The sequence below is a fragment of the Grampus griseus genome, assembly GCF_964374135.1.
Source record: "Grampus griseus genome assembly, chromosome: 17".
Taxonomy (NCBI): domain Eukaryota; kingdom Metazoa; phylum Chordata; class Mammalia; order Artiodactyla; family Delphinidae; genus Grampus; species Grampus griseus.
In genome coordinates, this window is record NC_139011.1 from 35,703,567 (window position 1) to 35,715,621 (window position 12,055).

The window sequence follows — 12,055 nt, forward strand, 5'->3', positions numbered from 1 at the left end:
TGAAATGTTCCAATTCCACTGTAAGAATTCAGAACTATCTTTCTTCTGGGCTATGACCTCTTAATTGCCTCTGGACTAGCTGCTTCTTAAAACCATATTCTACTGATAGATTTCATATTCATATTCTCCTAGAGCAGGAGTGATAAATCCAAATTTGCCCTGTCATCCTCTTGCTTAAAAAACTCGAATGACTCCCTCCTGCCCATTAGACTTGAGGCTCTCCTTGATTTGACCCCTCTATTTCTCCAGCTACCCCACAACTTACACTTGCTCATTCTCTTCTCTGTGCCCTGGATTATGCTGGGACCTCCCTGCCCACCTCTCTTTACCTGCAAACTCTCACTCAGCCTTTAAGATACAACTCAGCTGTTATCATGTCCAAGAACCCTCCTCTGAATCCTCAGGTGGCTTGCGGCTCTCTGTCATTTATCCTGTGACTCTGTGTCTTAGGGAGCAATTGGGAAGACCAGTACTCAGTCTCCTAAGTTCTTCCCTCGGTGAGTTTACCAGTCCAGGGTCTGGTACTCAACCTGGCAGATTCAGAATACTGATTCCATCAGCATATTGAAAATGGATCCATCTCTTAGTGGCAGACTCACTTCTTGAAAAATGTATAAAGTCAGAATATCAAAAATTAATTATACTAAGAATTATAACTTTCCTCAGGATGGTAATCCTGGAGCGTCAGAGACCAGTGCCTTCTTTCCCTGCAGAAAGACCCACCTGTAGAGGTGAATGAGAATCAGAACAATGGAAGTTAGATGAATCAAACAACTCTCGGAATCAGGCTGAAAAATCCGATGGCTCTATCTCCACATCAGGAAAGGGCTTGCCAATGGGACTGTAACATTAGAAGTCTGTTAACTAATGTTCCCTTTTCCCTGGCCGAAGCCAGGATAGTCACTGCCAATCCTAGTCTTTGTCATTCCTGTTGTATTTCCCCCGCCCCCTGGTCTGAGTGTTCCTCTCCGTCATTAATTCATTAGTGAAGTTACTGAAGAGGCTTGTTAGCTAAGGCCATCCTTTTGGCTTTTGCTTTGATCCTTTAAGTGTGGATTTCATAGTTTGAGAACTCAACCTTATTTCCAGGTTCTTGATGGCGACCTCTCTGTAGCAGCCAAATAGAAACCAGAAACTCTAACATTATCTGTCATTGTCAGAAACAGGGGGCCAAGGCCTTGGAGGGGAGGCAAGGTGAGGGGAATGGGGAGAAGTTTAAAGATTGATTCCCTCTTCTACCTCCATTCCAGTGCAGATTCCAAAAGCAGCAGGCTTTTTTAAAAAATTAATTTATTTATTTACTTACTTGTTTTTGGCTGTGTTGGGTCTTCATTGCCGCTCGCGGGCTTTCTCTAGTTGCAGCGAGCGGCGGGCTGCTCTTGGTTGTGGTGCACGGGCTTCTCATTGCGGTGGCTTCTCTCATTACAGAGCACAGGCTCCAGGCGCGCGGGCTCAGTAGTTGTGGCTCATGAGCTCAGTAGTTGTGGCACGCGGGCTCAGTAGTTGTGGTGCACGGGCTTCATTGCTCCGCGGCATGTGGGATCTTCCCAGACCAGGGCTTGAACCCGTGTCCCCTGCATTGGCAGGCGGATTCTTAACCACTGTGCCACCAGGGAAGCCCTATATTTGTTTGATTTATTAATTTTATGAGAATTACTTAAGAACTTGGGAAGGTGTGTTAATCGGAAAATTGATGTGTTTGAAAAACATAATCAAATTATTAAATGAACAAATGCAGTTTAAAATGATTAACCAAGTGGATCAGACATCAGTTAGATTTATAAATAGAATAAATGGATATACTTAATGTAAAAACTGATGCACAAATTTTGATTTTGGAAGTAATATTAATTTTAAAAACCAAAGTAACTTCTTAATAAATGTTTCAGGGTGAAAAGTCTTAATGCATTTTTAAAATCCTTTCTTTTATTTTTTTAATGCTACCATAGAGAAAGTTCACAAGGAAATATACAAATCTATAAATGTGAATTTTGCTCAATAGTGAATTGCCAAGAAAGGAGCATTTGAGGCTGTGTGAGTAGGTGGCGAGTGTGCAATTTGGGAAAGAGAGACAGAGGTTAATAAAAATGACAAAATATAAACTCGCCTTCTTTCCAGACTTGTTTCTCTGTTGTCTTCAACTAAATATCCTGCACCACCTTCAACTTTGTATTTTAAAAACTTAGCTCATTCTTCTCTATCCCTAGCTGTCTACTCTTGGCCTCAGCCAACTGCTTCCCTGTAAAAATAACGTGTTTATCGCACCACAATAAGCCCAGATCAATGGGCTGGAAACCTCGTAGCCGATTTTCACTTTTTCTCTCCTCTCCCACTCTAAATCCATCACCCAGTCCTGATGGGCCTTTCTCTGCAAGGTCCACTTTGCTTCCCATTTTCTCAGTCACCGCTGCAGTCTATGACCACGTGGCCTTACACCAGGATTACTGTACCAGCCTTGGGTCAGTCTCCTCTGCTGCAGTTAGTTCTACACAGAGCTGCCAGAGAGTCATCAAACTTTGTTTTCATCTCTAATGTTTTATCTGCCTGAGCTTCTACCAACTCCCCAATGTCTGTTGAATAAAATCTAAGCTCCCCTTGGCATCTAAGGTCTTCTGTCAACTAGAAGTGCTCCTCATCTTAGCATTCTCAGCTTTCATTATTTCTCGATGGAGCCCCTCTATTTTTGTCAGGCTAATTTGCTGACTTTGCTCTCCACACGACACTGTGCCCACAAGCGCATCTCTGCTTGGCCCATTGCCTCTGTGTGGAAGCCTGGGATCCCTCTCGTTTCTGATGCCTTGAACCTAGTTTCTTCCTCTCCTGAATCCTGTTAGGATTCACCTCTTTCTAGGCTTTATAATAGATCTCATTTAGCTGTATACAGTTCATAATCTCCTTGGTATCTGTATACATTCCAGTAATTAATTTCCATGTGTTTACATAACTCTGTAACAATGTCGTGTTTTCCACATGTATTGTTTCCTTAAAAAAACTATATAAATTCTTGAGGGAAGGAATTTTACCATCCTTGTCAATCACAAGGGTTGTAAAGAGATGAAATGAGATAGTTTATGTGGAAGTACTTTGTAAACGACCAAGTTTTATTCAAGTATAGTGTTGGAGTAGCACTGTGGGGTGGCTGAAAAAGACAAGGACTTGAACTTGGAAGTTGGAAGAGTTGAGTTCACTTACTAGCTTCCTCTTTTACCAGTTATGTTGTTTTAAGCAACATTTAATCTTTCCTGAGTTTCTAGTAACCTCACCAGTGAAATGATCATAAGATGCCTTACAGGGTAGAAGGGGTTTTGAAGCTCAAGTAAATTGATATCAGACTTTTTTACAGACTTTAAAGCACCATATAAATGTATGTTTTTCAGTAATGATGCGAGGTAAGCACGTGTACTAATAAATGTTGACATAATGACCAGTGCATGTTGACTTAGTGACTCAGAAAGATTACAAGATGAAGAGCACATACCATTATGGCATAAGCAGCATCACTTCATAGATGGCATATCATAGCAGATGCAGGTAGCTTTAATGATTCAAGCATACTGAACATCTCTGACTTACAAAAGAGGTAAATAGGACTCCAGACAAATATTAATGGAATCAAAGACCTCATACAAAAACAGTGTATTTTTTAGAGTAATTTACTGTGTTTATTAATTATGCAGGACTATTTGAAAGGCATAGCACTTGACCAAATTCTCGCAAGTTCTGGGCACTATATTTGAAATGCGTTCAATATTTGCTCATTCAACATTTTTTGTTTTAGCAAATATTAATTGTACCCCATCTGTATACCAAGCACTGCTTTAGGTCCTGGAGTTATATTAGTGAAGACAGTTCAAGTTCCTGTTCTCAGGGATCTTACATTCCAATGGAAGGGAGAGAACATGTAAATAAACTAACTATAGATTATAATAAAGGCTACAGAGAAAGTAGTAGTGAGGGGGCAGGGTGAGGGAGCACTATAGATGGCACATTCAGGAAAGACATCAAAAAGGAGGTGACATTTAAGCCGAAATTGGAGGATGAAGTAGAGAGCCACAGAAAGAGCCCAGGAAAGAGCCTGCCAGACTGAGAGAAGAGTGAGTGCAAAGGCCCTGAGGCAGGAAAGGGCTGGCTGTGTTAAGAGGCCTATGTGGTTGGAGCCTAGTGATTAAGAAATCTGGAGCCAGATCATGCAAAGCCCAGTGGGTCTTGGTGAGGAATTTGGATCTTATCCTACATGCAACAGAAAGCCACTAATGGAGGTTACATATCATTGAAATTATAATTATACTATTTTTTTAAATCATAGTCAGTTTTATAAATACCTTGGGCCATTTCACAAAGCTTAGCATGATCTGCTTCAAAATGTACATTTAAAAGAAAAAGTACTAGGCATTTTAAAATTTGGGCCTCCTCCATATGGGTGGGTGCACTGGGTAGGAGCTGTCATAGGTTCTGCCTGCTGTTACCCTTACCTGTCTTGTGAAATTAGGATTCTTCACATTCCAGATGCAAGCTATCTCATCAGCAGAGAGGTCACCTTCAGGGATCCTTTATTAGATTCTTAAAGCTATGCAGTCATAACAAAGGAGAATGCTGATGCTCTAATATGAAATATCCCTAAACTATGTTAGGAAGAAAAAGCCTTGTGCAACACAAAGGTGTGCTGTCATTCTTTGTACATGCATAAAGTATCTCTGGGATACATAAGACACTGATAACATTGGTCACACCAACGGTGAAGAGACCTGGGTAGCTGGGGAATACGGTGGGAGAGAATTCTTACTGTATACCTTGTTATATTTTTTAACGTTTTAAATAATGTAAACATATTACCTTTTCCAAAAAAATTTTTTATAGTATAGTTGAAGGATAGTTGATTCACAATGTTCTGTTAGTTTCTCAAAAAAAGATCCTTATCTTAAAAAAAAACGGACAACGTCTCAAAATTGATGAGAAGGAATTTGCATTGCTGAGTAAGCCTAAAGTTATTCTATATAATTAAAAGGAAGTTTAAAATCTAGACCTATGCTCTTCAATACCGTAGTTGTGAGCCATGTGTCTATTTAACTGTAAATTAATTTAAACAAAGTTAAATTTAAAATTCAGTCCTTTGGTCACACTAGCCACATTTCAAGGGCTTAATAGCCATTAGCTGCATGTGACTAATGGCTACCATGCTGTATAGCACAGATATATCGATGGAACATTTCCATATCATGGAAAGTTCTTTCAGATAGCCTGCTATATAGACTGATGCAAAATACCACCAGGGTTCTGATCTAGCTCTCAAGACTTAACTGATTAATACATAGAGACTCAGAAGTACAGTAATTTTAATATATTCCAATGCTAATTCCCCCAAGATGACTCACTGGACTGGTACTTTGAGGTATAATCAAAACTCCCACCACTAGATTTCTAAGGCAGGCAAGGATGTAATTTTGTCACTACAAACAAATCAGTTTGCACTAGTATAAACACTGGCAGTTTTATTTTTCTAAATGTAAACTTAGATTAAGTAAAACTAACATACTTGATATTTACTGAATTTGATATTCTGCACTGATTCAATAAATGAGTCAACAGTACTAACATGATAAGGGCGAGTAATGAGACTCAATTATATTCAACTTCTATAGTACAATTTGTCAACTCTTCTCATTTTTGCTGTCATTTATGACCACAGCTTTTCACAAATTAACACATTTTATTTATTTTTTTTAACACAATTTAACTGACCGTAGTCATCATTTTCCTTCTGATACTCAAATTGACAGAAGTTAGCCAATGAGTGTCCCTTTAAACTGGCTTCTGTGTTCTTCCACCCAACACCATTATCTTTTAAAGCTTTCTTGCTTTCTGGACTAATAAAATGTTTTAAGACTCACCTGTACCTTCCCAGACCCAGACATGAATCAGTCATTCTTCTTAGGCATGTTTTTTTTTTTTTTTTCTGGCATGTTGTTTTAAGTGAAAAGTAGCATCAGACCCCAACTTTTAGAAATTAGGATTGCATAGCGTCAGCCTCGTGATGATGGAGTAATATTGTTCCTTGGCCATTTCATTGAACAGAGCTAGAAAAGATGTATTTTATTAAATGGTGTTAGTTTATATTAATATTTCCAAATTAGTCCTCACATTACAGTATGCCTACCCCAATTTTTTATTCTTCATCCAAATTATATTTCCTTTTTTTATAATTCAATGAAACATTCAATTATCACTCTCAATAAAAATGTTGGATTCCTAACAAAGTTACCACAATCACTCATTTCTTTGATGATAAAAGCATAATACAGTAATATTTAGAAATAGTAATACTAACAGTGAAACTACTACATAACATTCAAATTTTTCTTTGCTTTTGTCTTAGAATGCATCTCACTAAGGATGTCCAGACTAACTATTTTGCCACTCAGTAAGTCTTCATTTTGCATGCTTATATTATACTTACAAGTATAGGCTCTAGTCCTTTTGTCTTGGTCCATCTGAGGGCATCAGTAGGCAGACAACTGACACCTGAGTTCTTGGATGAAGTGGCTTTCAGCTCACTTTTTCCTCTCGAGAAACTAGGATTTTGTTTTTCAAATGCAAATTATCTCATCAATAGTTAATGGCAGATAGGCTAGTTTCACCTTACATATAGATTTTTATATGGAAAGAAATGGACAATGTTCCAAAATTATTAGTGAAAAGGAAATGATATCACTGGGTAAACCTGAAGGAATTCTAACCAATTGAAAGTAGGCTTAAAATCCAAACTATACAGCTATAGTTTTGCAAGTCAGAGACATACTGGACAGGTACCTACACACATAATTTTGTCACTACAATCATTCAACATACTCCTGTGAGGACAGAGGCAGTTATCCATCATTTAGCATAAACAGATTTTCTTGCTTAACCTTTGAATGAGCTCAAAGGAAGATTTCTAAAAGGAAGTTAATCATACCTGGTTGGTTTCCTAGAAGAAAAAACAAAATAAACCAGTGAACCACAGTTACGGAGCTGCCTAATCATTAGTGATACAGAACCGGAACTGATTTTCTACATTTAATCTGGCGGGTAGGTCACTACTGACTCACGAGAGCAGCTGCAGTGCTCTGTCAGGGCCTAACCCAGAGGAGGTGGTACCATCACTGAATGCATTACTAGTGGGCTAGAGGGTAGCTCTGTGCTGACCTTCCCTGGGCCTCTCTTTGCTCCTCCCTTGAGCTGTGTATTGAGTAAAGGAGCTTGGTAAATGGTGGCTGTTATTAAATTAGAGAAACTCAGCCTGATTGCTTCTCTCATGCCCCCGGGCCCAAATGCCCAAAGCTAAGTTCAATGCACCTGCTTGTGTACCCAGAATACTCTGTGCTCACCTACTACTATACCACTTACTGTGTAGCATTGTGATTGGTGGCAATCATGTCTGTCACCCCACTCAACTATATTTCCTTCATGTAATATTTTACCATTATAGAGGTCTCCAGAAAATTTACCTTTCCAATTGGGAGTTGCTATATTCCCTCTTTATTCATATCAAATACGCTTCTTAATCTTAGACTTAAATACCTCATGAAACCCTGATTTATCTTACATAATAAAGTGTATTGTAAGTTTTTTTAGGTGTATCCTAGAGAGCAATAGCTTGAAAATTATTTACAAATCTCTAAGGAAGTCCAATAGTCAAGTTTTCTAGAGAATTTTGCAATCCATTCACTAAGATTAAATAAACATCCACACCAGAGGTGAATTAAATGGTGTTAATGTCATTATACATTCTTTAAGGTAGAGATTCTCTTGTCCATTTCTGTATCTGCAGTGTTTCAAGGTACTTAATATAACACTCAGTAAATATATATTGAATGAGTTAGGTATACATGTAAATATATATACCTCTTTTTAATCACCAATCCAGAATAGGTGTCCTTTAGTCACCTACCAGAGACCTCAGTTTGAAAGTGACTTCAATCTACCTTTTTTTAAAAAGCCCACGGATATCTGAAGTATGTTGCCTAAAGGCTACACGGCCATCATTTTCTATAGATTTGGTAAGCTTTATGTCAAATTCAGCTCTCAACAGAAGAACTTTTTCTGGATTATAACTAGCCATTACTAAAAGTTGACAATAGAAAAGCACCCACATGAAAATTGTTCCTGCATTTTTTTTTTTTGTAAAATCACTAAGACAGTTGCCCAATTTTCTAGAAAGTAAGCTCCACAAGGGTAGAGACTTCACTGGTTTTAATATTTTATATGTAGGCCCTTAAACAAGCATATACTGTAGGCCTAAATGAATATTTGATTTGTAGTGAACAAATGAATGAATTCTATACTTCAGTATCCTTCATATAAAGAGTTACATAATAATTCCTTTTTAAGATTTATTACAGGAGAAAAGTTTGTCTTCCTGAAAAAAAACTTGTGTGCTTCTTTTCACTAGACAGTTAGAACTTGTTTTCTTTGAATTCACTTCCAGGAAGAGCAAAGTGGGACCATTCTAAGAATACCTTAATTGGTCTCTGTCTCTCCTCTTTCGAACGAATACTTTTACACTGCCACCAGAATTACCTTCTGATAAAACACAGGGTCACAAGATTAGATCCTATGCCCCAATCTATTTTTTCCAGTATTAAAGCCCTAATCTATTTCTCTTTGCACTTGCCCCCCTCTTTCACACTCTCACTTACCTTTACCCCTGTTTGTCTGTCATGTTTCAGCCATATGATTTTCTCATACCCTCAACACATCTTGTTTATTCCCACCTCCATGACATTCCTGATGTTATTTCCTCCACCTTCCAATGCCCTTTCCTCTCATTATTCCAAGTATTAGCCCCCTTAATTCCCAGATCAAAGATCTCATCCTTTGATCTTGCACTGCCTGTGATTGAATCAAGCTTATTTGACTTCTTTAAGCCTTGGTTTCCTCACCGGCAGTACTGTAGTTTCCTGTCTGATAGGGTTGTTTTAAGTACTCAATAAATATTAGCTCTTAGTATTAATAAAATTTCTTCTATTTACCTGAAATATATTTTTGTTATTCCTTATACCTTAACTTATATACTTAGATTATTTGTGCCTTAGGAACTATGGTCCTAGAGTAGAATACATTTCAAAGTTCTCATGTTGACCCCCTCCCCACATAATCCACACCCTAGATAGAAATTGATGTTAGTTTTGTTATTGCTGTTGTTATTCATCTAATATTTAACACTGTCTTAATGTAGCCATTGCAATTTTCTATCCTCCAAAGCTAATGCTTAGGACAGTGACAGTTATATCTTTTGTATGTCTGTTTGTGTATGACTCTATGTAATATTTCTGCCATGAATTTGAATTTAGTATCTGCCAAATTGCCGTGTGTAGGTTATATTCACAGAAATAGGAGCTGCTCAGTAAATGGTAGCACTGTGCATTATGTAACTTATGTTTACATATAGTATCTTATTCAGGTCTCACAATAATCCTGTTAGGTAGGTGGTAATATACGTATTGTAGCAGTATCCCTCTTATCATTATGACATACACACTGATTTAACACAGATGGCTATGTCATTAGAAGAGCATCTTGTAAGAAACCTAAGTGTGCTGAGATTTCTTTGAGTTTCTTATTCTCTTCCACAGCAAAGCCATTAATTATCTTTTTCTCCCAAGATTGTTTCTCTGTCTATGAGTCTATGTTTATGACTCTAAGTGGGTCTATGTTTCAAGATCTATGTCTTCTTACTTGGCAGCCATTTTCTCAGAACTACGGTTACATCATCTGACACACAATGTCAGAACCAATTTCAAACTCTTTCATGAATCCCTTTCCTTGTTCTTTTGGTATGAGGAAAATATGTAACGTGTATGGAAGAAAACATAAAATTTGAATGGGACTCTTATAGGACATCTTTCTGATCATGAGCACGACAATTTACAAATTTGAGTAGGTGCTGTTTTCCTCACCAACCATTAAACCAATGAAGCAGATAGCTAATATTCTTAAACATTGTATAATTTGGGTCTTATCATGGACATTAATATTTTTCTATTTCAAGGATCTACAGAAAGTATATCCCTTCAGTTGGGTGGAGGCTATAATATTCCCTTATTATTCAGCTCAAATATATCTCAGGATTACCTAAGATCTTATAAGACCAGTCAACTTTATGTTGTCGTACATTACATGGAATGTTATAAATTATTCTGGATATATTTTGAATATACACTGGATATAGCCTGAAAATTATTTATAAATCTCTAGTGAGCTTCAAGTGAACAAGTTCTCTGGAGAACTTTACATTTTATTTGCTAAGATAAAAACAGGTTAATTGAATGATGTTGATGTCATTAGACATTCTTAGGCACCCACAGAGATGCTGCACATATCAAGACATTATTCTGTCCCACAGCTTGCAATCTAAAATTAGAAATACACAGGGAAGCCAGATAAACATAGACAGCACATTCTTTTAAGACCAAAAAGAAATGATGGAGGGAAAAATGAGAGTGGTGAATCAAGTCCAAGGGAATTGACACATATTCTATCTTCTGCCTTTTACTTGTAGCCTTAATTTGCTCTACAGAAGTGATCACACTGTTAAAGTCAGACAGCTAGGCTGTCTGATAGCCTCTGAAGGGTGACAGAACTCTAATGGGATTGCCATGGTATAGTGTCCTCAGCTTTGGAGGTCCAGAAACTCCTTTTGTCCGGCAGCCCTGTTTGTCCCTGCTTGCCTGACTCTGGGTACTAAAGTCTACCTCCAAGCCCAGCACTGGAAATGAGTGCCAAGCCAATATGTTAGGAAGTACCCCCTCCGGTAGCTGGTGGAGTTCGGAAGTAGTGCACTGCAGCAGTCCACGTGGTCTGGACTTGAACACAGCCCTAGCTGCCCTTGTGAACTTCAGGTTGAGATCTCCCTATTGACCCCTATTCTGTGTGGTCAGGCTACAAGCCTGGCTGGCCCTCTCCCTGAAGTTAGGTTGAAAAAGAAAAAAGCACCTGCAGTGTGCCAGGTTTCATGCTCCGTGATAGGAATACAGACAAATAGGACCTAGGCTCTGTTTTGGAGCTTACAGCTTATTTGGGGAGACAGCTCAAGTTCAGTATAATGTGGTAAATGTAGAGGCAGAGGGGTGGTGTGGGTAAAGGCCAGAGGAAGGGTACCCAGCCCAATCTGGTGGTCAGGGAAGGTGACAGGAGACAGGGGATAGCCTGAGAGCAGGACAGAACCAGGAGAGTTGCAGCCCAGAAGCCAAGGGAGTGTGTTAAAAATAAAGAGACAGAGAGAGAAAGAAGGAAGAGGAAAACAGTCAGATTCTTCAGATATTGAACAAGATGGACTTGAAGAAAGTCCATTGGATTTGACAAATAGAAGAGGGATCATTGATGCCTGTTGACAGGACAGTTATTGGGGAGGTGGGGGTATGAGATGTCAGTGTCGTGTTCATGTTGAGGAATTAATGGGAGGCGAGAAGTGGAAAATAAAATCGTGGCTGTGAAAAGAGTAAATTAGAGAGGAATATATCATTAAGGGAGTTTGTCTTGACTTCTGATCAGAAAAACAGGTTTCTAATCAGAGAGAAAGGAGCTGGTGGAAGAGAAAGAGAAAGAGGTGAATGATGGATCAAGGGAACAGGTTCTTGATTCCAGTTCCAGATCCCATTCCTGTTTCCTGCTGAGATGGGCTCTGACTCCCACTTCTGATTCTACTAGCTCCCTCCCCCCAGGGGTGGACTTTGCTTCTAGTGTCTCTTGTTCAGACTCAGCTGTACCTCCCTGAAATGTGAGAGTGACACCCACTGAATGTCAAGAATCGCAGCTGCATAGAAATCCTGACCAACTTGCTTCCCACAGTATTTATTAATCTACAAAGAGCTGATATACCTTTTCAGTGACTAGAATACTTTCGTCTGCCATCTAGAGCATCCTTCCCTGTGTCAGGGTGCCGTGGTGGTTCAACTATTAACTGAACTTATCAATTGGGAGGTTGCTTGTTCAAACTGGATTATCATAAAGAGAAATCTTTTGAGAGTGATTTAATCCAGCCTCTGGTGAAACCCGAGAGTAAGGTCTTTCTAGTGGC